Genomic DNA, 26,551 nt, shown 5'->3' with positions numbered 1-26,551 from the left:
TTAACTCCACCGTACCACTGACCATCCTCCTTCTTCATTGTTACCTCTTGTTCTTTGGAGCAGACAGATTATTTGATTTACATATCCATCTGCCATTACATTTGATAGCCACAAGTATGTGTGTCAGTACACACAGTCATCATCTTTCAACCTTACAGAGTACCCTTATAGCTGCATGAAGCAGGCCTACAATTCTGCCACCAAAAAAGGAAAACAGGCTGTTCTTATTTGGGAATCATTACCATTAATATGTAATGTTTTTCTTAGAGAAGTACCAAGCAGATAAAGAATTTATCTGAGTGGTGTCCACTAACTCTATGCTGGATGTGGGTCAGCACAGCTTGTGGATTTACATCAATGTAAAATGTGCATATCCAACTGCAACTAGATCTATGGGGCAGAGAAATAAAGCAGCCTAAAGCATATACACAGCAGCAGTCCTAAATGAAACTGATACGATGGAGAAGCAAACCACCTTTACAAGATATGACCAGAAGCATCAGCCTTTGAAATGCCTAGTTTAACTGTAGGGAAAAAAACCACCTTGAAAACCACCATTTTAGCTAACTGTAATCATTAATGAAGATTCCCTAAGAACAGCTCTCCTGGGGACTGCGTAGATTTAGGTACTTTCACACAAACCCTTACTGGTTTTATCTGGAAGCATCAGTACCAGCCAGTACCTTTCTGAGAAGCAATGAGGGCCAGCTCCCACTCTGCTGCTGGCACTCAGCTCCTGGGGCAGAACTAACCCAACCAGACGCCAGCTGAAGCCAGGGGAAACCCACTTGCACATCTCAATTTCAGACACAGTACAGGACGTTTTCCATGTTACCTTTGGAGACTTCTGCTTGCTGACCATGAAGGCAATAACACTGATAGGTTGTCACGGTGCTTTTTAGGTATGTAACACATTGCGCTGCTCAATTGCTAATAAAGGAAGACAAGCATTACTAGTCCACTGAATTTACTAAATATCCAATAATACGATACCAACAGGTAAAGAAAACACCAAAGCGCTGAGAGAACGAACACTTGTGAAGATCTAGAGAGGCAAAAGAAAGGTTTTTCCAGCTCATCTTACCTGCTCTTTCCTGTTCCATGTGTCCAGAGCAAACACTGCTGAGGAATTATGGTCGCTCATCACGCCGCTTTTTGCAAGACCCAAGGAAAGCTAGGAGGTTGTACAGTTATCTCCCTTGGTGTAATTCTAAACTATACAACCTACTACCTCAACCTGGATGCATGCAGTCAAAAATGCTGAAAGCCACCCACCACTTCACAGCCGACATTATGTCAGAGGTCCAATTAAAAGAATTGTAATCATATCAAAAGTCCTCAACACTCCCAGAGTGCTCTAATTTGGAAGGAATAAATGTTGTGTTGGTGAAAAGGCACCAAACCAAACGCAGCTCTCCAGCACTGCGTATGTCAATACATCAGACACAGTAAGTTATGGTTATTGCTGCTAGGTATAAACAAGATTGTGGACATATTTCACACAAGAAGGAATTTTGTTCCTGGCTGAAAAAATAAGGCTTTTTCCTCCTCTGGACCACAGCACAGACATACACGTACATTTTCTAAAGCTCCCAGAAAGGTTTAGGGTGAAGTTTGTCCTAACACATCCTTTTTGAACATGTATAGCATTGACTCTGGAACGCGCATCTTGGCTCCTGAGCATTTAAAGGATGGTTGCAGAAATGGGATTGGGAGAACTACAGAAGGGGTTGAAACATTTGAGTCAATGTTACCCTTGCATCGATTCCTTGCTCAGATTAAATGCTTTTAGAAATGCAATACTGAGCCTGTCTCAGCAGTCAGAATAAGACAGTGTTCCCTTAACAAGGAACTCATTACATTTTTCACTTGTATTAGTTCACAGTCAAACAACCAGGATGTTATCTTTGTGACTCATTCCCATTACCCACCAAGCTAGTGCTTAAAGCAGTATGCTGCCTATTTATTACAGCTTACAAACAGGGATTAGCATCTTAAAATATGCCAGTGCAAACAGTGGAACTGAATCAGTTCTGAGATCCTGCTCTCAGGTGAATGCATCCTCAGGCACAGCGGCTCTGTGCTGGAAGGGGATTACATTGGAATCAGACCTCATGAATGAGTGCTGAGCTGTGCTGAATAGATGGCATCTTGGTTGCTCCTATTTTCTTAGGATAAAATAGTGTTGCTGATTGTGAAGAAGCCAGTGCCCTACCTCTGCATTCAGAGCCTGTCTAGAAAGCAAAGGAGGAAGAGGAGAAATAATACTGAGTGCTGGAATTCAGCTTGCAACAGTGGAAGAAAACTGGAAAGAAAAACATTTCTGCAAGGTTTAAATGTACTTGTTGTTAATAGTATTAGTGGAATTTCTAATGACTACGTGTTCAGGAAAGTTTACTTTGAGCTGTCAGGCTCTGTGGATATGGCACAGTATCACAGTTAATGGCATAGTATGGAACCATACCAGGACAGCCACTGTTGACCACTCTATTACTCAGAGCAATGACCCACACACACAGTTGGATCAGGACACCACGGATCTCCAGCCCTGCTCCAGACCAGGAGCTTTACTGCTGTCTGAAAGCACCCTGAATCCTTCCTTGACACAATTCCACCCTTTAGTGCACTGAGCTCTGCCCTCACACATGACATCCAGAGATGTAACCTGTGCAGCTCTATGGAATCCAATGAACCTCATGTAGGGTGGCAGGAGGCCCCAGATCCCCCTCAGTGATGTGACACAGGAGGCATGATGCCTCTCCTGGCTTTTTCAGAAGTCCTGTTTCACATTCTGCCTCTAATAGAGCACATTTAGGAGCTAAACCATTTCAGCATCACAAAGACAGGCTATACATGTTCTCTACAATTTACCTATGAATTACTTCCCTTTGTCATAATAATAATAATAATAATGCAATTCAAAACATTTAAAGAATGGTCAATCAGCACCTAATCATTCTAATGACGGAGATCACTGCTAACATCAGCACTGCCATAGGACTGGCGCAGGCACAACTTGCAGACCAGGCAGTTACAAACAGCGCTGAGCAAAACATCCTCCAAGAATTCACTCCAAAATAGAAAGGGAAGAAAAACTGGTTCGTTTCAGTTGCATCCTCAGCTCAGCAAAGGTCCTTTCACAGACATAAGAGAAAATACTTCATGAGCAATATTCTCACCTTGAGCCTAAATAGCCTAAATTTTTCACAGGTTGGCAAATGCCACTGTGACTGTTTTGCTCCTGACTCGCCACCTCTCCCTGCCTCCCTTCCATCACAACTTCAGCTTCCTCCTCATTGCCACGTTTCCCAACCCCTGAGCTGTCAGCTCTGTGCTGGCACTCACTCAAGGAGCGTTCTCGCTCCCTCCCAAGCGCTGCAGGGAGCTGGGAGCTGCACCCTGCTGGGCTTCCTCCCACCCCAAGGTGCTGGGGCAGCATCCCAGCATGGGGCAAGATTCTCACCAAGATGGTATTCGTGTCCCAGTTCCTATACATCCCTCTGCACCAGTTCCCATATATCCAAAGCCCTTCCAAAACAGTGCAATAGGAATAAACAAGCCTTTCTGTGGACCTGTACGTGACCTATGCCTGCTTCAGAGCTGCTTTGAAGAAGAAACACAGAGACTTTAAGATAAAGTATTTTTAAACACTGAAGCAGTTTCTGTCCCATACTCACACTCCGGTCAAATTTTAGACACCCCCTCAGTTGCTGCATAGATTATCAGGGCGAGATCTGCCATCAGTGAGAGCCTGGTCTTAGAATGAGATATTCTGTTCCTTCCATTTCAAGCTCAGATGAAGCCAGGACAGATGAAAGTGTATTTGCACCCTGGAGGAACAGCCATTTCAAGCAGAAAAGAAGCATCACGCTGCTACTCATGCCGTCAATTAGAGTATCCGCTGCTACTACTGACATGAGGAGCTGAGATCAAATATTAAAACAGAAGTCACCTAATTACCGTCACCCAGCACCTTCACTACATCCGCTTGGTATCTGCCTATGGACCACAAGCTCTTTGGGGAGGAGAGCAAGAGAGATCTCCAGCACCGCTATTATAGCACTTCCTTTTGGTGGCGTGGCTCCCCGTGTTTGTTTTTGGGTGATTTTAGTTAATTATGTCTTTACTCAATTAGCACAATCATACCCAATTATGCAATTAGGGTAAATATGTAATCTAACGACAATGTTCAATTACGATACGTATCGATGCTATAAAAGTTCCTATTAAGTATAGTTGTGGGGAGCATTGCGTTGCACGCAGAGCCATGCAGTCCTATGTAAATTAATGTATCTTGGGAGTGAACAGCAGCTCACAGACCCCATGCAGCATCAGATGGAGGTGCATGTGGAGCCTGGACTGCGAAGGGATGCAGAGCTTTGCTCATTTTACCTCCTGCTCCCCCCCCAAAGGACTTCAGGTGACAGCAGAACACAGAAACCTGCCTCCCTCCCTCTGTGCTGCATGAAGCCAAACTTTACATTTGGTTTCCCAAGAATGTTGGCAGAATTCTAACCCAGCGCTGCTTTTTAAGGATTTAATGGAATATTCCATTCTTTTAAACCAATTTGCAATGCAAAGCAGCACGTTCCATAGAAAAGCAGCTCTTCAGAATATCCCCAAAAATCAATGACACAAAAAGCAGTGACCCACGTATTACTCCTCCTAAACTACACCGTACTGTGTGTGCATTTGCAGACCACTCCTGTTGACCACAGCAATGGAACTTCAGGACCGATGAGCTCAAGGAAGCAGGATTCTGTTTTCCTATGATCAGCTGCAAAATCATCAGCTGAGATTTGGCTCTGAGCCTATATGACCGTGAAAGATACAGAAGAAGGAAGAGCCCACCTTCACATTCAGATCCCAGGCAGGCAACCCACAAGGCTTGCCAAGGAGGAGGTGGAAAGCAGAAAATACTCCCGAAGCAAACACATTTCCTTAAGTCATGGAGAAAAAAATAAATACCCAAACCCACAAACGATATTGTTCCGGTTTGAGGTCAGAAATCTTGTTTGCTAAACTTCAGCTCGGAGTGATCTGTTTAACAGAAGACTTTCAAAAACCTCAGACAGATGAGATTTTACAATGGAAACGCTGATGTGGTTCTATCTGATCAGCTCACCCATCGAGCCTTATTTCATGCAGCTTCACTATTAGGACTTGGTTGAGGAACCTCAAGTGGTCTGAAGGTTTACCCCAGCCCAGGGAGCATTCCTAGAAGCCTGGCAGGATTGCTGAGCTGGGCTGGGACTTCCAGAGCCTGCAAATTAAGGTAAGGAATCTCATCTGGGCTCAGCTGACATCCAGAGCAACTCAAATACTTTGAAAGCAACTTAAAACCTTTCAACGCATTACAAAAATGGTCCATGGTCGAATTTTTAGCAAGGGTTACAGCAATCTGAGGATTTACTCAATATCACATTTCAGTATCTGGTAGTTTCTAGGGGAAGGGTAACCAAGCACTTATTGTTGAAGCACGGGGAGCTTTTAGTCCATAGCTGGAGCTCTGGGCTGGATACAGACACTCAGTGCTGGGCCCAGGGGTGGCTCAGAGATGCTGGTAGCCAAGCTGTGGGGCTATGACTCTAAACGACCCCCAAAACCCATGGGCCCAGGCCTGTTCTATGGACATGTCTTCATAAAGCACCATACTGCTTTATGGGAAGGTGGGAAGCTCAGAGCCCAGGTTGAACACTCTTGTTGAAGACGCTGCATACCATGAGGAGGTCCCAGAGCCAACGCTGGTTTTGTATGGACATTCCTCCTTCAGAGCACTTGGGGCTGAAGCTTCTAAGTGATGGAGACTGCCTGGCTCAAGGATGGGGGTCTTAGTCCCAAACATCAGTGTCTAACAACATCCTCTCCCTATTTTCTCTCTTACTAATTAAAAACAAATAAACAAGGCACAATAAAATAGAATCCAGATTACTGAAATAGTAATTTCTCTGCCTTCTAAGAGTTTGATGAGATTTGATGATCTGAATAAGACTATTTGGATAAGGCTCAGATTCCAGGGTACCACAATCACATTCTGCTTACCAAGGAGAAACGGTCTTATTCTTTTGAGGGAGAAAACCATGATTTACCAAATCTGAACAACAAGAGGAGCTCGCTTTGGAAAAGGTTTGCTTTTCTTCTTCAGACAAGAAATGCCTCTGTACTAAGTGGCGAAATGGGGCACTGCTGTAGCAGAGCCTCCCTAGATGTGCACATAGCCAGCTTAGTTCCACAGGAGGCATTTTTTCCTGAGAGGTGCTAAAGCAATGATTGTCTATTGCTAGAGAATGCATCGCGCTGATCAAGGTACCAACTTTTGAGAGGATACTGTGATTTTATCATGTCCCAGAGGCCCTCCTGGTACATTCAGCATGAGGGGCTCTGGTTTGTTTCCAGCTCCAATAGCTGCCTTCTCTTTCTTTCCGTTCCCTGCAACATCAAACTGGGCAAAGCATCCAGCACTCCCTGCCTGTGGCGACCCTGCAGCGCGACGGCGCAATGGGATGCAGCCGCTGTGCCTCAGTGACAGATGAAGAGATCTCTGTGCACTCTGTCTGGCACTCAGATCAAAGCTGCTGCATTAATGTAAGCTCCTCATCAACTAAGTGAGGGAAAATATTCACGAGAAACATCCAGGTAGAAGCACCGCAGCCTCCAATTAGTTTCTTCCATCTTAGAGGGAAGACACATTTCAAGGTTCTTCCCATCATTTTGTCAGACTCGAGTTTCACTCTAAAACTTAATGAAGTGCAGTGAAATACAACCAGCAGAAAAGAAATACAAATTAACGTCGAAAACACAATACAGCTCTTTTCCAAAGGCTGAGCTGAAAAACAAAGGGGCGGAGGAGAGCATCAGAGGCTGCAGCTAAAAAGGGTGGGGGGAGCCTAGCAAGGAAAATTAACTAAAATAAACTAAAAAACCAGTGACGTGCTGTGGGTGTGCTCTGCAGTGTGTCCATTTGTCCCACAGACCATGGAGCATCTCCAGCTCACATTGGGCTGAGCTGCTGCATCCCCATGCAGGGGCACAGCTGCCCTTGTCTTTTGCCAAGCAGCAGAAAACCAGCAGTGACCAGAAAGCAAGCTGAGCACCAGAAGGGAGCCCAGCAGCATGGGCAGGAACCCTGGCCCTGTGTCTAATGGCACATCGCTCATGTTTGCTTTCTAAGCATCCAGCCATGGTTAGGTCAAGTCTCTCTCCAAAAGAAGAAAGATGGATATTGATCAGCAGAGCCCAGCACGCTGAGGAACTGCACTAACATACTGCACCCAAAGTAGTTTGTGCACTCTTTCTTCCCCTTTGACTCCGATACTGATTCTTCTAACCCCAAAGTGTGCTTTCAAGCTCCCCACCAGCCCAAGGGTGGTATCTCATTTGCGACACACAAGCCCAATTCCCTTGCCAAGGGTTTTTGGCACTCCCAACACAATATCACCTGAAGTGGCAGACTCCAAAATGCTCAGCGACAAATTCCAGGCTTCTCTCAGCACATTGCCAGATGCCTGATGTCTCCACATGGCTTTGCAGGGAAGAGACCACCATGCACAAATACACATTATGTCGGTAACTGCGTTTGGCCAGACCACTCCTCTTTGGAGGTCAGACTGAATGAGCCAAGACTTCCCTGACAGCCACAAACACAGGATTCTAATGCACTGAATACTCACAGCACTTAAGAACAAAAGAAAAACAGCAAAACAGTAACAGCCACTCTAGAAAAGAAAACAAACCTCACAGTCACAACGAGATGCAATCCCATCCTGCATCTACTGGAGGAGAAACCCTACTCATCCTAACATGGCAGATACAATGTCCATTAGCAAAAGGGAAGGAGGGGGCAGGAATCACTGTTTGAGCACTGGGAGCTTCCAGCGACTTCACAGGCATTGGCAACTGATGCCCAGGGGAGATCTGGACTCTGGGTGCATGTTCTGGGTAGTAAATCACAGCAAGGCTTCATCATGGCCTTACAATACCTTTACCCTAGAAGAGCATCCCGTATCCTTCTTGGTCACATCTTGCTACATTCATCCACATGGAGAAACAAAAGCAGACTGCATGCAGTTCTATTAGCAGAGGCCCTCTCTGCCTTTGTTTTATGCTTCTACAATTACCAGAAAACACACAGAAAACCCTGGAAATTCAGCAAGGGAGAGGAAAAAAAAAACACACAACATTTTTGGACCGCAGCAGAGTGCATCCAAGCAGCCAAGTTCAGAAACAGACAAACTGAAAAGTGGAAATACAGACCAAATCTTTGGTAAAATTAACACTGGAAAGAAACAGTCAGACTTTATTTTGAGTTCACGTTCTTATTATTTTCACATAGGATCTGTATGTTGGAGTTGAAAAAAAATAATACTTCAAAAGTAATTGTTCCACTTAGAAATGTCAGTTTTGCCCAGCAGGTTTCATACTGCCTGCTTACATGGGTTTTTCCCCTGCTCTACTTTAAAAACCATTTAAAAATGAAATAAATACCACAAAATTAGGAGAACCTGGCTTCTACAATGAGCTGATTTTAGAGGGAGAAAGGAGCTGGAGAGCCAACGGGCGGCTCTGGCACTGAGCTGCACAGCTGCACTGTGTGCAGGGACTGAAGTTACCCAAAATAAAGGCGAACAGAAGCACCTCTTACTCTCACAAACAAATAATCACTGAGCAAAGAATGGATCCCCATCACTTCATAAACAAAACAGCTTTCTCTACTCCCAACAACCTTGGAACCACCCCTGCCCATGCCCCACAGTCAGAGCCACGAGTAACGTCGCTGAGATTTCATTTCTTCAGGCTGATGTCACAGACCTCCCCTGTCCCATTTCGTTCGGGCACAAACGAGTTGTTAGTTGGTATGAGCATATTTTAACACCAACCCAAGCTGGAAAGCGATACGGTAATTGCAGAGCAAGATTTGCAGCTCTAATTTTACATTTCTTAAAAAGAAAAAAAAAAAACAAATAAAAAGGAGGAGGGAAGAAAGCATTAGTGGAAAGACACAAACAGCAGAATCGAACATGGTCAGTGTGAATGCAGAAACACAACACTTTGTGCACTTGCCAGACAGACACATACCTATAGATACAAGCTTGTGTGGAATATGACCACAAGTTCGGATCTACGGGTTTGTGGCAACAGGCACGGGTCTCTTCTGCAATTTGTAAGGTTTGGCTTTTGGCTTTGGTTTGTTGGTTTTGTTTTTGTTTTAAAAGAGGAAAAGTGTTTCTGCAAATGAAATGTCAGAACTGTTAGCAGGCAGCACCTCAACTCCGCTTCTCTGAAGGGGGAAGAGCTGCCTCTTGGCTTTGCTATACCATTAGTGCTGTTGCTCCAGTTTCCTTCAAAACCTCAGTAAAACAAAACCAATTTTAAAACAAATAAAAGAAAGCAGGAGATCAGCGGGTTTTTTTTTGTCCTCCTAACTATTTCCCTGAACACTCGCTGATGGTTACACAGCACTGAAGAAGTAACGGCCACTACCAACGCCGTATCGCTAAGGGTGCAGCGAGTTAAGAGAGCAGTTTTTGTGTGCAGACAGCAGTGCAATAAACACATACCCCCATCCTGCAAGAAGTGGTCTCGTTTCCATGCTGGCAGCTCGGAGGAAGCAGACAGAGCAACTGCCTCAGAGTTGTTTTAACTTTCAGAGAAGTCACTACTGGGCCGGGGTGCTACTGTCATTCTATTTTTAAAGAGAAAGAATCCTTTCGCTTCATGAACCGATCCAGAATATTCCCCCAGCTCCAACTCTCTGCTATCTGACAGCATTTCTTCCTACAATGACAGAGACAGATATTAAACTGCTTTGGATCTTTTCTAATAAGACCTCAAAGAGAATCGCGGAGCAAAGTTGCCAGCAAGAAACCTCCTCTCCTTCCCCCAAAGTTCCCAAGTTTTCTTGCTGGCGTAACTAACATTTCCCATTAATGCAGTTTTATTGGGTGGGCAACTGGTGGGGAATTAGGCCACATAGCAGGCAGCCTGGGAGCTCCAAGTGCAGCCTGTGCACAAAATCAGTCAGAGCAATTGCTGCTTAAAGTGTATCCACATTTTTACTTGCTGCATCTTCTCTTTCTTCAGACTATTCCCTATAAAATGAAGCAGTCAGCACGAGGAAAATCGTTCTGCTATTTTGATGCTTTCCAAAGTTCCCCCCACTTCTTCTGTAGGCTCTTAAAATAAAATGCTTCAACCTGCACACCCTGCTAAGCATGCAATTAATATATACAATTTCCCTTTATTGGAATACTGCTTTAACTGAGTTATGTGCAATTCTTGCTCCATCCAGCAACAGAGATGCTAAACTTTCACCATCTGTCCAAAGGTTATCTATTCAATTGATTGCTTAATGTTAGATTCCTACACTTCAGACTCCCATACCTACCTTTAAAGTATTCAGTTTTTCCAGAGTTCTCAGTGCCCAAAATTCAGACCAAGAACAGGAGGTTCAAGGGTTCGGCATCTGTGCAAAACCAGGAAAGCTTTTAGGTAGGAGCCCACATGCAATGAGAACCCCCAGCTTTCCAACAGCCTTCACCCTGCACTGTGTGCACTTGAGGCGATGGGGCAGAGAGCACATGGTCCTGCAGATAGAACAGAGTCACGTCATGCGCAAACGCACTCATTGTGCACTCCTTTGGAACTGAACTGCAAACGGCATATAACAAATGCTGCCCTACCAAAAATAAACCCAAACCCTCCAAGTACGGAGCTCATTTATTTCAGGGGACCTGAGGTTGTGATTCAAATTGTCTCTTGACCCTTCTGATGGAGCCAAATAAGCACAGTCACATTGCTGCTGCCTCTATCAGTGTTTCATACAATAGCAAGGATTTTTTCCATCAGATCTTTGTAAGTCACTCCCATGCTACAATGCAGCATTGCATAACAGAATATTTTTTTTCTTTCAGAGTACATTCATTTCGACCCTAATTTTCTCTACTCTGATGTATATGTGTGAAGGTATGATGACTTGCATGTCTCTGCTGGCAGAGAAATCCCTTATTTTTTGTGTGAGAAAGGACTGATCTCACCGTAGTACACATCCTATGCAAAGGTTACACTTCTAGCTTTATTAGCTCGAAATCTTTGTTTTTCTCCCTAAAATCTCACAGACTCATTTTCTAACCACTGGGATATAATTGAAGCCCTCAAAGGCAACCAAGTCTTGGCATGTGGGTGGCCTGCACATACCTCCTGTGGCAGGACGTGTGCCCTCAGCTTGCACTGGTTTGAATGGAAACTGCAGGCACCCAATGCACTTCAGCAACTTGTCCTCATTATTGAATGATTACAGAGACAGAACAAGGCGGGCCGTCCAAGAGCTCCCTACGTGCTCATCAGGGCAGCTGGTAGGTGTTGACCATAAACCAAAATATGCTCTTTCTTCAGCTGCCTAAAAGAAAGCTGCTCCGTGCTGCAGTTCTGGCCCTCCATCTCCCAGTGCCTCTCTACCTGACTGCTTCACAGAACAAAAGGGAAGAACGAGCGTTAGGCTCCATCACCATAGCTTCAGCTGTTAAAAAAGGAAAGAGGGAAAGAGAAGGCAGAAGGAGCTATCTTTAGCAAAGCACCTATGTGTGCCAAAGAAAACACTCCGTCAGGCCCCCACCGTGAATCTCATCGACCACTTCTGTGCTCCCTTGGGCCCCGCGGAAGGGCAGTGTGGTGGCACACAGACTGCATTCAGAGGCACCTACGTGCTGCAAATGACAAGTGCCCAGCAGCCAACCTCTTCCTTTTCATGCCCTTTGCAAAAGAAACTCATGGGCAATCTCTGAGACGGCGAACTGATAGGGGCAGCAGCAAGTGAACAGGGAAATACGAGGATTATGATTGTTTGTAAATGTGTTACTGCTTTAAAAAATATTAATTTCACTGTATATCAACCATATTCAGGGAGATTGAAGGAGTGCCATGGATTGCACAAGAAGTGGGTTTCAAAATGTTTCCCCCCATTGATCAATCATACAGCTATTGTACCTTTTGAAAACCTGATGAACACACACACGGTGGCAGAAAATCTATGGTAGGCAAACAAATCAATCGTCTTTCGCACTGCATTTGACTGGAATGCTAAGATCACAAATCAAAAGCCTCCACCTGCACCTCACGGACTGCACTCCTTACATAAAGGATTGTGATATCCTTATCCCAAGCATGCTTTGCTTCCCTATGAATTTTACAACACGTCAATGAGCAAAGGATCAGCACAGCTTTGGTTCTAGAGCCTGGCACCCAAGAAAAAAGCACAACACCTTTGTTTAGCATTAAGCCAGCCTGAGACTGGCACGTTCTGGATTTACAGCCAAAGGAACATAGGAAGAAACACAGAGAAATAAAGTCTCTAAAGACATAATGTTGGTTTTGGTCTGTGGGTGGTATTCTTGCAAACCACAAAGCATAAATGCCCTGTCCAGGAAAATCGATCATTATGGAATGCATTGTGTGCCTGAGCAAAGCTCTCTTTGCAGCCATTTCGTACTTCTGCCACAAAAATAAGTCAAATAAGAAAAACAACCACGAAATAATTCCCATTCTTTTTCCTTACCTCCCTCCCCAGTCTGTTTAGGCTTGTAAATACACACAAATACATATACATGTATATTTATGTATACACGCACACACACACACTCTCTCTACCTTCAGCACAAAGACCTATCTCAATAGATTTCTGCACTGAAATAACAAGAAGAAATTGTAAGGAAAAGGAAGGCAGTGAGTGGAGAGGCGAGGAGAAACCAAATTACCTCGTAGCAGCACTTGATGAGATTCCTTACCGAACGTGCGCTGCCATATTGCTAGGCCCAACTCGACGAGGAGTGCTTTCTGGAAGACAAAATATTTACGGATATTTTCATGGCCAGATCTCAAGAAATGGATCCCACCATTACACACGCAGAGGCTGCAGCCTTAGAAGCAAAAGGAACAGGCAATCCTAAGGGAGGAATTCCTCCCCCCACACGACTTTCCCCCTTTTTAATTTCATTTTTTTTTAGGGAAGCTGGTTTGCCACGTTCCGCCTCGGATCGATCCATTCCTGCCCACCCCAACGCAGCGATTCCAACCCACGGAAACAAAACATTTCTTGCAACACAAACATCTCAGAACTTTGCCAATTCTATCGGCACCAAAGCGATTAAGGCAAATAAAGCGCCATGGAAGTTGTAACAGCAAACGCATCCCCTGCTAGTTAGTAACACACATCCACTTCTCCCACTGATTAGTTATCATACAGAGATCCTTATCCAATTAAAGTCTGATAAAACAGAATCAAATAGGAGGATCGTTACCTGCTTTTGAGAAGGTTCACCAAGCAAGCATTTTAAGCTTTTTGACTCTTTTAACACTGATACAAGGAATAATTATTTCTCGCTGCCGATGCGATTGTTAAAAGAAGCGAAACCCCGGATTGTGGTGGCTTCGTGGATGCTATTCTTTTTGCACCACAGCAGGATTCTTGGCTGCCAGTCCAAGCTGCTTTCACTTGCCAAGTTTTAAGATGCCGGTTTTGCCTTTCATTTTATTGTTCCTTTCGCAACGTTAAAGACCGACTTAAAAAACCATGCACAGCTGCTATCGGGGAGGGGGGGGGGGGGGGGGGAATTATTTGAATTTTGCACAAGAATGGAGATGAGGAAGGAGCGCGCTGTGATGTAACCACAACGACACCCACAGAAATAGTCCGATATTGGGGGGGACGGGCTCGGCGCTCCCAACCCTGCCGTCTTCCCTGCAACGCGGTTGGGATCTGGCATAAGGGCAGGGAGCCATAAAAGCGCCCACATATACAGCCAGCCATGGGTGGAGGGTTCTACCTCGCCCCCCTCTTCCCCCTCTTAAAATCCACTGACAACCATTCCTCCCCACCAAGGATCTCTTGCAGGGTGAGCTGAGGTTGGGGAGCAGCCGAACAAAGGGATCCCACCCCGTGCACCCAATGCTGCTGGGAAGAGGCTCAGCACTGTGGTGCCAAAGCTGCCACCTCACTCTGGTTGGGGGCTGTGAACCCTTGCACCAAAAGAATTCACATATGAGAAGAGAATGATTTTTTTTTTTATATGTATATATAAATTTTAAGGAGATTGTGTAGAAGATGGGATGTGATTTTAAAAATAAAAATTACCGTAGATGAACTTAGTTATTTCGTTTTACTCAATGGAAAAAAAAAGCCATATGATTGGGGATGGTACCAAAGCTCAATGCCTTTCAAGGACCAAATAGCCACCCAAAGTTGCCTGTGATCCACCGCAGACTTTGACCAGCCACAAAACATACTACAAGGGCCCCCACCCAAGGTACAGCTACACCGTAAGGCACGGAGTGATGCAGCCCCTCTGCGTGCTGGGGCAACACACACTGCTTGCAGCCGGCTGTGCACCTTGTATCCGGGCACAGAAATCCCTCCTGTGCACATGGCTGAGCACGCAGAGGTGTGTGCAACCCTCCAGGCAGTGCATGGAAGCTGTTTCCAAGTGGCGATCACCCAGGGTGCAAACAGCTCCGACACCAGCTGTGCTGTGCAGAGGTTTACGGCTGGCTTTGCAGCAGAGCGAAGCGCAGGAGATGAACACAGCCCCCGTATTTCATATTTTTAAGAGGGGGGAGAAAAAAAGAGAGAGAGAAAAAAAAAAGACAGGCTACAGACAACCGAAAGCTCCCGTGAAAAGCAACGGGCTGAAACAAAAGCGGCGTGAATTATTAATAAGTGGGGAAAGAAAAACAGAAGCTTTGTTCTAAAGTGGAGCCATAAGATGTGAAATTTCAAAATCAGATGGCTCGGTCTGTGATTTCTTTCATTTAAATGAATTGATCTGTTGCTAAACTGCTGCTCCCGTGCCAAGAAAGTTTTAACTCTTTCGGCTCGGAGCTCCCCACGTTGTGCTGTTCTCTCTCCCGTCAACTGAATCGGAAAGCAGAAATTAAAAAGCAAAAGGGGGGGGGGGAAATAAAAAGCAATGTGAGCTTAGAAAAGGAGGGGGATTAGACTCGCAAGCACAGACAGAACACAAAAGAGCCATGGGATGGAGCGTCCCAGTGCTTCGTTAGAACTTCTACTGTATAAACAGCGGGATTCTTGTTCTTACAGTGCTGCTAAAACTTGGAAAGGAGACAGAAAGGCCTTCAACCTTCACGATCCCACATACAGCACTGCGGGGCGAGCTCAGCAGAAACACAGCGCCTGCCCTGAGTTGTGGTAAACATTCACTTACCGAGAGTGCCTTAAACATTTCCAAAACACCCTTCTTTCCTACATGTGTTTGCCTATGGGAGAAAGAACAACAAAGCAGACTGAGAAGCTCCCCAGAGCGGCCCAAAAGACAGCGGCTTTGGTAATATTAAGGGAGAGTTCCCAGCACCATCCCATTTTGCTCTGAGTTTGTTGTGCCCGCGTAAAAACGTACCTTCAAAAAGTTTTAAAAAAATAATAAAAAAATAATAAAAATAATTGAAAATGGACACAAAATGAAGGATAATTCCAGGGAAAAAAAAAACCACTTATGTGCAGAACAACAAGAAAAAAAATAGGTATTTCTATAAGGCATCTCCCACTTTCCAGTTCTGCTGCAGTTCCCCTGAACTGCTGCTGCTCGCTGCAATCTGCTGCCTGCTTAAGCACGGAATGACAGGCAACATCTGTTTGTATGGAAGCCAAGATCAAGCCTTCACTATTTTTTTGGCTCCGTTTCTTTCCTTTTTTTTCTGTTGTTCCCCTCTTCCCTCCTCCCGCCCCCCCCCCCAACCCCAAAAGCTCCACAGGAAAAAAAATAGAAGGAAAAGAAAAAGTAAAAACAGCACGGCAAGATTTTGAAAGCAACTCAAGTGAGGCAGCAACTATTTTCCCTTGGGTTATTTCAAGGTACAGCACTTGGAGGATAACTCTTCCCTCTCTCCACCCTCCCCTGCTCTCCCCACCCCACATCCCTTCCTTTGCCCCGTTGCTATTCATACAGTATCACACACACACACAAACCCAACGTACCTTCATCGCTTTAAGGCCACTCCCTCCTGTGGGGAGGGGGTTCTTCTGTAGGCAACTACAAAAATGGTACGGGGAGGGGAATGAAGGGACAGCCATGCCACAGTGCTCTCACCTTCCCTCATTTGTTTCCCTCCTTCCTCCATTTTACGGGCTATAAAATGCACGGCGCATATTTTCAAAATCAAAGAGTTTGTTACGAAATAAATAACACCCCCCCTCCGCCCCCCCAAATAAAATACAATAAAATACAACACAAATCAGCTCGGATCCAAACACAATTCAAATGACTAACCATGTCAGCCCACTGCCAACTCTGTGGCAAATCGGGAGAAAGCGCAATCATTCCACATGCTGAGATGTGAGCAACTGGAAAGAAACCAACTCTGGAGAAGTCACAATGCAAAGTATTACAGTGCTCCCAACCCCCCTCCCCACTCCCCCCCCTCCACCCCCCAGCCCTACTGCCACCCCTCCACGGGTCACCCACCCCACCCCATCCCCCAGGAAATTAAATAAATAAAGCAATTAATTAATTAATAAGCCACTTATTTGACAAAATAAAAGGAAAGGAGAAGGGAAAAAAAATAATAAATAAATAAAACAACACAAAACAAGAGCAACAAGCAGAGCTATTGAAAGACTTAGGGAATGTTTTATCCGCTGGTGGTTTGGGACAACGCGTGCACGCATACATATCCCATAGAAAATAATTATTATATATATATATATATATATAAATCAGACAAGTTGCTAAGGAGACTTGTGTAAACTCGGAATACAGGCACAGTTCTGGCCTTTCCCCCTGTATTCCATCTCGTATTCCGATCACGCACCACTGCGGCACGATTGCACCAATGCACTGCATTAATCTTGGCCTTAAACGGGCTGACTGGCAAAGCAAACTGTGTGTATATATCATCTTTCAAACTTAACAAGTTAAAGGGAGAGAGGGTGGTGGTGGGTGGGGAGGGCTGGGGAGGGGGGGGGCGGGAACCTTCATTCTGAATATAAAATATAGGAGCTGCGCTTAGTAAGGGAATTTTAAAGAGGAAGCGCTATGCGGGTGCATGCAGACAGCCACGCTCCCTCCCTGCCTTCCCTTTCCCACCTCTCTGCTCACAGCCCCATCCATGGCACATGTCTGATGCCCACCAGCCATGCTGGACCCCCCCGCCCCCACCTCATTCTCCCATCACAGTGGGGTGATACATATTAAACAACTTTTATTTACTTCTTTTTTTTCCTTTCCCCCCTCCCCCCCAAATTTCTGTTGTGTGTGCCCCCAAACCATTTTTTTCCACCTTCTACTATCAGCATGAGGGATATTAAATCAAGCCTGAAGCATCTGTGGAAGGTGACTGCAGCCGCACAGCACAATTCATTCCTCAGTGACTGACAGTGCATCATTAGGCCAGGACAAAATTACATTTGTGTTGGTTTTCTTCCCTCTTCTTTGTTATTTGGGTGCAGGAAATCCATCACCCTCCTTAAACCCTCCTTCCACTTCTCCATCTCCAACCCCCTCCCACTGACAGTCAGCACCCGCCTCTCTCTGCTTTGTGCACCACATTTCATGAGATGAGCACATCCCATGGGGAATCCAAATCTACAGGCTGCAAATTCAGCAGTGCAACAACACACCAGAAAAGCCAATGCTGCAGGCGGTGCCCTGGAGCAAACCCCAGCACACTGCCCTGCTTTCAGGTCCAGCTGAAGGCTTTGAATGCTCCAGAATGGGAACCCGCGCTGCCCTAACAAGCATCACTTCCCTTTATACCTGCAAAAGCACGAGAGGTGAGTCCATCAGCCTAGCTCCAGGATTGCCATGCAGCATATGGGGTGATGCTCACTCCCTGCCCCAGTGCTTGCTGTTCATATGAGGGACCTGAGCCCTGTGCTGTGGCAGGGCTGAGGGTGCTGAGCAGCCACACATCCCGCTGGCTTTGTCTCGGCTGTGATATATGATGCAGATGGATGGCTGTGACTAATGCTCTTGACAAGGCATAAAGGAGGGACAATATGGAAATGTGAAAGAAAAAGTATAGTTGGACTCTGAGCACCGTGTGGAGAAAAGAGAGGCCGGCCATCGAGAACAACTCTACTGGCATCTTCCACTTAATCTAATGACAGTCTCACTCATAAGAGCATTATCACGGCGCCCGGTGGGGCCAGCTCGAGCAGCATGCTTTCCTTTCAGCCCCAAATGACAGTGTGAGGGCATTACCAATAAAGGAGAAAATTATAAAGTTCTAATCGCTAAATGCCGGCTCCAAAGTAAGCCAATCTGCGGCACTGCATAGAAGACTAAGAGCAAAAGGCGTGTTTTAAAGATGCCTTTGGTGGGTTAGTGGTGAGAAGGTGGTGGAACCACCAAGAACTTCAGTCCCTGGGATTCTGAGGTGTCCTGCATTGCTCCCACACATCAGTTCTCATTCTGCACGCATAGAAAGCGAAATACTGAGCTCACCTGACTGCTTCTTTAGGTTTGAGAAGAACCACCTGAAACAAAAACACCACATGAATGAGCAAAGCTACCCACTTAAAAGGAAGATTTGCCTTTTCTTTATTGCCCTAACAAGTAAAGGAAAAGAAGGAATAGTCATCAAAATATTCTCTCTGATCTAACTGTGCTTTTTCCACTTAGATGAAACCACACGACTGAATGCTTCTCAGCCCCTGTGTGCAGATGCTCCAAGGCCTGGATGCAGAGCTGGAGCTGCCTGCAGGACACTTTAAGAAGTTGATGGATCTTCACTACACATCAGACCTGCTGAGGGTGAGCCAGACCCACAACTCAGAGAGAGAAAACCAAGTTAAGAGAGCCCTGCTTGAAGGGGAAGCAGAGCTCGACACTAAGCAGAGCTACACCCACACCAGCTCCATCCAAATCTGTGCAGACCACAGAGAGGACAACCACGTGTGCACGGCCCAGACACAACTTCAGCATTTTTCCAAGGAAAACAGAACCCAGAGGTCTCAGGCCACTGTACAGCAATGAAATAAATCTTCAGTCCCATAGGGCAGGGTATCAGCCAGGTGCTGTTATGGGCAGAACACTGCAAAGAAGTAAGGCAAGGTGGAAGACAGACAAATATGCTGAAACCACTGCAGATGCAGTTGCAGGTATTTCACATCCTTTCCCAGCTCTGGGTTCTCTGGTTTTTAGAGGAATTTCCAGCACTGAGGTTGTCTAAGTGAGGCCGCATTTTTGTTTTGGTTGCAATTTGAAAGCCACTATTTTTATCCACAAGTCCCCCAAAGCATCTGTTTCTCTCCAGCTATTTAAGACTTCCTTTTGTAAGACCTAGTTAGAGGTATATCATTAGTTTTAAACGTTCCTCTTTGCAGCAGCACTTCCATTTTATCATCGTTATGTGTGTCATTAGCTGTGTGTTTGAACGGTGTAATTGGAAGATGAGGGGATAAAATCCTTGCAGGGGGTTTGAGAGGTTAATTCTCCTTGTGCAAATATTTTGGGACAACACCTACTATTTGGTACAAACTGGTGCATCTCCACCTTTTCAAGATCACTCTTTAAAGCCACACCAGAGATTGGACCACTTTTTACTGCTCCATCACCAATATCTCCAAGTGATGGACAAGTAAGAAAGTCCTTCTCCAATCTCATGCTGTGGCAAAACACACCCTCATATTCACTTGACAGGCAAAGTACATCACTGCCTTCCCAGATGTAGCAGGATGTACAGTGTTGTTTTCATCACCCAGCTGCCAACTGAAAGCTTCTCAAAAGAGCATGGATGAGCATTAACCTATGGCCAGCCCTTTGGAAAGCCATCAGTGCTCAGCAGACCCCAGCTAACAGCAGGAGGCATGCAGAGTGCTGAGATCACAGCGGGCACATGCAGCTCATCCAGGCTGCCCAGCCCTACCTGGAGCTGCCACTGCCTGCCACGTGCCCCCAGGGAGAACGTTTGCACACACCTACACATTCCTTATGCATTATCCCATGGGAGGTTTGCTCCTTTGGCCACAGATTCGCTGAGCTCCAAGCAAAGCAGTCCTCAAGGAGAGAGTGCAAAGAAATAGCTTGACAGGCACCTCATTGGATTTGGAAGTTGGATAAAAACCATGTGAGACAGATGTCCCATTAAATGCTGGTGTTTTTAAAAAACCTTGAAATTTCAAACAAGAAACATTACAGTCCAAAACTGGACAAATGATTGTATACATTATTGTAGGCACACAAAGCTATGGGAGACTCCAGTCTTCCTTCCCTCCTGGCACAAAGCTGGGAGGTGTCCATATCAGGTACCAGGGAGTCAAACCTTCATCCCACTCAGGGCTATTCTTCACTAAGTCCTTCTCCAAAGAATTAGACCTCAGTGACCTGATCTCCTGCATCTAACTAAAACACAGCCATGTAGGCGTGCAGAGTTGTCTCTTCTTGGCCATACTTTCAGAGTTATTCACAGAGATTTCCTGCACCTCCAACTGAACCCAGAGGATCCAATTGAACTCTACCTTCATTTCCCAGTATTGTTAACCTCAACCATCCTGAATTGGGATGCTCTTACTGTCATCATGCTGACTGACTAGCATTAATCACTGTGTTCTTCAAGCTCATCTAAGCTTCTGAGCCTTTGCTTCCAAATGTTAAACTGTTTCCCCCCTATAACCGCATAGGTTAGAACACTATTTTAACTTGAAAGCTGTTTAGAAAATAGCCTGAGTCACACATCAGGAGCTTCCAGTACTGCACATTCACTATTAAACTCATGAGAGCAGAGCATGGTGTTTTTTACAAGCAGGGAGTGGAGGCACAGCAAGAAGGAAGAGTTTTCAGCAGTCGTCACAGAGGAAGTGCACAACAGTGTCTGGAATTTATCTCACATCCATTGGTTCCAATCCAAAATGCTTAAACCACAACATCATCCTTCGGGCCCAGGACACCAAAAAAATATATCTTTAACTCTCGCACTGAGCCTATTTTTGCCTTGGCTGTGCCAGGACAGTTGGATGGGAGCTGAAAATGGCCAAGAGATTCTTCTAGATGCTGATGAGGACTTCTAGTATCCAATGTATTTCTTTTTAGTAGGAAGTGCTGTGACCCTATTTCCCCCCAGCATAGAAGCAGGCAGAAAATGAAGTAAAACGTGTTGATCATCATAGCAAGAGTGATGGCTGAGGAGGGAAGGAAGGAAGGAGGGGTAAAAAACGCGTGTCTGCATGCTAGATAGCAAAGCAAGGAGGGTTGGAGCAAAGCAGATGAGTATCTACAAGTTGCCAATCCTATTTAGGAATGAAGGAAAGAACCCCCATGGCCACTGCTGGACACAACCAAGAGGAGAACACACCAACTGTGAGCATCATGTATTCCAATGGGAGTACAGAGCTTGCCTTGGGAACAAGGATGAAGCAGACAGAAAGTGTTGCACGTGTTGATGTCAAACCTTCTGGAGATAAAGCGATGCCTCCCTGAGTCGCTTACATATCTGAGACCAGAGCAGTTGTAGTCGAAATGCATAGTCCCAAACTAACCCTCACAGTTCAAGTAATGCCATATCTTCCTTTTCCTTGCTTTTGTGTAATTGCTTCTTTAAAAGCCCTGAAGATGTACAAGTAGAAGATGGCTCGTTTGTCACAGCAATGTTTATTGTTGCAGATGAGAGAGAGAAGTTCTTCAGACCTGCTTTAGATTAGGAAGAGACAGGAGAAATAAAAAGAGCATCTGACACCAAAATAAAACTATTTTGGTCACTGCCATCTCCCTTATTCTAAATGAAGCAATTGTGGGCTACGTTTGCTTTGCATTCATAATTAGCAGACAGAACAGATGGCAAAGGCGTCACTTAAAGCCACACGTCCGACAAAATAACCCAGGCTGCCAGTGCCATTTTTCTCTAGGAACAAGGAATACTTTCCCCTCTTCTTCCCATTGAAACGCATCCCAAAGAAATGAGGCCAGAAAACGTTTGCATCAAGTAGGGGATTCACCACAGAAAGGAACCCATTGTGTTTTGGAGTGTGCTGATTACTGGCTGAGAGCGGAAGAAAAGGGCAATAGCAAATGGATTGCTAAGAGTACAAAAAATAGGAATGGAAACTAGCGATACATTGCCAGCAATGTAACGAGGGGCTCAAATAAACATATACTCACTCCTCCCTTTAGTCTTGCAGTTCAAGCATAGACTGGAACTCAGGACATCTGTGCCTCATTTAGAAGGCAGCTGAATGGGAGAATCGCTATCACTGAAGGCATCTGTTGTCCCACACCCATACCTGATCCCTTCTGTATTAAATGCTCTTATCCTCCCAATACCTATCTCAGCTTAAGAGTACTGAAAAACTCACTGACAAACAGGAGCAGCAAGGCTTAATGCATTACCCATTGCGTACGCACAGCTCCTAACCTCAGCCAGGAGAGCCTCTTTCACTAGAAAGCTGGAGCAAGGCCAAGCAACGTGAAATGCATGTGTGGCACTCCCATCCTATTTCCTCTGCCACAAGCACAGACAAGGGCTGAGATATTCCAAAACCACATGCTAACTTGCTGAAAGCATTTTAATGCTGGTTTTTGGTCCACTGGATAGTGCAGTGCTCTGCTTGGCTTGTGACACCCAGAACATCGGTGTGTGAACATCTCAGAGGAACAGCATCTCTGGGGAATCTCTCCTGACAGCTCATCTTGTGTGACAAAGACCCTTTGTTAAGCTCCTAACCCTCCTACAAAGCTCCGGCAATTTAATCACGGTGAGTACCCTCTGTTGTTGGAAAGAAAAAGACTGATACAGTTTCATTCCTTTTAGAGTCTCCTGAGGTCCTCCAGCAGCGCTGCTGATGGGCTACAAGAGGATTGCACAGCCACTTCCTTGGGCAGCCAATGCATTAATACCACTGCATCCCTGAGAATAAACTGTTCTTCATACCAAACCTGATGGCTACTGTCACGACTCCTCTCTGTGGCCAACCACCCTCCTGAAAAAGGCAACCCCCCCATGGGAGACCCAGCCTGGCCAAGCCCCACCTATCTCCCAGGCAGCTCCACTTAAGACCATGCAGCATCTTCTTCCTTCACCTTCTGAATCTGCCACTTATCTCCCTTCCTTCCCTTCACCCTAAAAATAACCCATTATTCACACAATCCACCAACAGAGCGATCCCACTGAAGTCAAGGGTAGGCTATGAGACTTCTGAAAAACCAGTACGCTTCTAATTCAGGCAAAACGAGTTCAGCAGTTTAACAGGTGTCAAAATATTCCTCCACAGGGCTTAATAAAAGCAAAAAGCATTTGGACCCAGAATTCAACAGCAGCAGAACTAAGCTTGTATACTTGTTATAGAAGCATACACGTAGGTTATCCATCAGTTCATCCCATCTACATCCATACATGTTACCCACTGCACCACATTCTAGGCAGATCCACATTTGATATTTCACCTCTGATAGAACTACACAACATCAGTTAGAGGTATTAGATCTTTGCACAGGCAGACAAGCAGAGATGGGGTGAATCCCAGTGCAAAAGGGGGCAATTCCAAACCCCCACAGGAAAAGCCCTTTACAAATGGGTCATCTTTATGTCCATCTAAGTCTTAAGCACCTGTTGTTGTATGGCATCCTACTATTTCCTCATGGTGGGAACATTAGCTGATAGGCGTAACACAGCATGATTCTCCAAAGTGCCATGAAACGTGCAACCATCTCATTCTTGCCATCCAACTATAACTTCAAGAGAGTGAAATCAACAGTCTCACCACCAACGTATCTATTACTGATGCTCAATGCCATTTGCTTTATTTTCCTTTATTTATTTATTCAATTAAGCCTACGGATACCCAAGGCCATGTATTAATGCTACGTATTTATGGCACTCATTACTTCTGCAGCACTACTTAAGTTTCCCGTCGCCCAGGTCAGGTAGGTTGGTTCTTTCCCAGGTGTGATTTTCACACAACTTCCTTCTCACCTTCTGAAGGCCTCAGCCTTTCTCAGCCTCTTGAAACTCAAACTATTGCATTGATTTTTGCATTTCTGAGCATGCCAGAAAGCCTCAGAACTGTGTATTACAGAACATTTAACAACCAGACCGTTGATATTACTCGGGGCTTGCAATTCATAGATAAAGAAGTGCCCTGACCCAGCATTAAGACATACTTTCTGGTACCAACTTTAAGGTTCCTTTGGTTTTCTGTCCTCTCATTGCAATAAATGATTGCCCAAATTTCTCAGGAGGGCAAAACTCAAATCCATTTAGATGTACCCATGCAGTAATACATAAAATAATAATTAATAGGTTACTTAGATAAAGGCTTTCCATCTTAGGGCAGAAGCAAGTATTAGTTAATTAATCATCAAGTTGGCATTAACTTATCTTTTGGCACCTACAATAAAATGTAAATCTAAAATGAGCAGCGTTGGGGGGGGAACAAAGAAACAGGAAGCCAACAATAGTTTTGGAAATGGATGACAAAACCCAAATGTTCTGCCTCACTGCTGCTAAATTAAGCACAGCGTTATCAGTGCAAAGATTAAAAAGGGAGAGATTTTCCTCTGAACCTTAAGTCACACATCTTAGCTGCACAGGATATGACAGCAACAGTAAAGACAAGAGAATTTACTCACCCTGAGAATAAATGGAAATGAAAAAAGGGATCTGCTCAGGTCTTGATTTCCCCAATTGAAATCCTACAGAACAGAAGACAAAAGAGAGAACATCAGTTTGCTGCATTTAGCAATCAAAGAAGTGATCCCCACACACCTTCCCTCCCAGACAGCCACTCTTGCTTTGCTCTGCCTTCACTCTTCCTTCCCCTGGAGGGCACCGCACAGGGGATTATGGCCAACCTGCCCTTTTTATCTCCTGCTAAGTGGAAAGGGCTCCAGCAAGATCCCGGCTTTAGCTGAATATTGTTCTGGGAATTATTTTGGTGCAAAAAGGATGAGAAAATATTTTTTCTCACCTACCATCAGAGGCTCTCAGCTGCTGAAAAAAGATGAAAGAACTTCAACATGGAATCGACTTGTCTCCAATTGATTTTATTCAGCTTTTTCTTTGCAGTAAAACTCACTTTTTCAGAGAGGCCCGTTCCAGACGGGCACAACATTCAATGTATGCATCCGTTTGAGTATTATGGGATGCACAGCTCTACCACTGACTCGTTCTCGGTAACATCACTTACTCAACCTATGTATCTCACCATGTGTTTCTCAGATAAACCTGATGATATCATCCCCTCAGCAGAAAAAATGGTGAGAACAATTAGTGCTTTGTAAAATACTGCTGAAAAGATAACTATTCCATCTGGCCGTCTTATCCCAAATCCAGATGAGAACCAGCAAGGGAAATGATGATACACATTTCATTCAGAACTACAAATAATAAACATTCCGCTCAGATTCAAGTCAAAGGTTTTGCAACCACCTGTTGGTGTTTATTTGATCAAAGTAACTGTACTCCTTCCTGCCCAGGCACCAGCAAATCTCTGCCTGTTAACAGAGCCAGCAGGATGGATGTGCTCTTTGCTCCTCCCGAAAGCCATTTTATTAGCAAATGAACTGTGAATACAGGACGGATAGAAAGACAGCCTTGAAGTATCCTTTCTCCTGCCTTTCATTTCAGAGATCTGAAACTACAATGAATCTCCCCACTGGAGATGCCTGGGTTGCAAAGGACCACAACGCTCATCCAGTCCCAACCCCCTGCCATATGCAAGGTCACCAACCACCAGACCAGGCTGCCCAGAGCCACATCCAGCCTGGCCTTGAATGCCTGCAGGGATGGGGCATCCACAACCTCCTTTTGATACCAACATGATCTCAAACCCAGCAATTAGGCATGTTGTGATCTAATGCACAATTCCCTCCCAAAACTCAGCCTTAGCTGCACAATCAGCTCAGAGGCTGCACTGCTTCACCCCAAATTCTCCAGCCACAGCAACCTATAAACCCACAGTAAGGAGAAAGATGCAGAAAGAAAGAGAGGATGAGCTTTAGGTGTTTGGTTGTTGGTTTTTTTTTCCTTCACTGAATCTCCCATTCATTCATTAATTTCATTTCAAGAATGAAGTCATTTTTTTTTTATGTGGCTGGTTATTTGACGAGTGAAGCATTAGATTTGTGAGTTGTTCTGCAAGCCAAAACATGCTCCCTCTCATTCATAACACTGAGCTGCTCTGCGTTAAACAGCCGATTATCATGAATGAAGTGGGTGTAACTTCCTTGAAATCCTCCAAAGACCTGTCAAAGCAGAGCTACTGCAGCTCAGTTTTCCCCTTGAAGCGCACAGATCATTGGTTTAATTGTTCCACGCTGATCTTGAAACACGCTCTCTTGGTTCAAAGCGTTAGGCAGTATCACTTCTTGAAGAGGAAAGGGGAAGGGTGGAGAACGGTGCCTCGGGATAAGAGAGAAAAGTGGGTCTATGTCTCAAAAAACATTTAGGTTTTCATTTGGAATCTAAATTGAGCTTCATCCATTTAAAAGTGTGTCAGACAAAACCTTACAAATCAAAGCTCTGGCCTGCTTTGCATGGATAATCAAGAGCCTCTGGCTCTTTCTGTAAGAGGAAATGTTTAACCCTGCAGAGAAGAGGACCGATCTGATGGTTG

General features: G+C 45.0%; 1 long non-coding RNA gene across 13 annotated transcripts in view; it reads right to left on the bottom strand.

Moving 5' to 3' along the window:
• The window catches only part of LOC107324204, a 66,253-nt gene that overhangs the window by 21,675 nt on the left and 18,027 nt on the right, over window positions 1-26,551 (bottom strand). For 3 of the 13 annotated variants that reach the window (XR_004309604.1, XR_004309602.1, XR_004309614.1), the window contains exons 1-4: window positions 15,213-16,417; window positions 12,750-12,828; window positions 10,385-10,462; window positions 9,558-9,774 (exon numbers count right to left, since the gene is read on the bottom strand). This is a non-coding gene — a long non-coding RNA (uncharacterized LOC107324204). Of the gene's footprint in view, window positions 1-9,557; window positions 9,775-10,384; window positions 10,584-12,749; window positions 12,829-13,292; window positions 13,582-15,212; window positions 16,418-24,566; window positions 24,630-26,551 lie in introns of those variants that run through there. The other 10 variants (XR_004309610.1, XR_004309608.1, XR_004309607.1 and 7 more) reach the window with 9 other exon arrangements.

The sequence above is a fragment of the Coturnix japonica genome, chromosome 24, assembly GCF_001577835.2.
Source record: "Coturnix japonica isolate 7356 chromosome 24, Coturnix japonica 2.1, whole genome shotgun sequence".
NCBI classification, from domain to species: Eukaryota; Metazoa; Chordata; class Aves; order Galliformes; family Phasianidae; genus Coturnix; species Coturnix japonica.
This window is presented reverse-complemented; position numbering and strand designations above follow the sequence as displayed.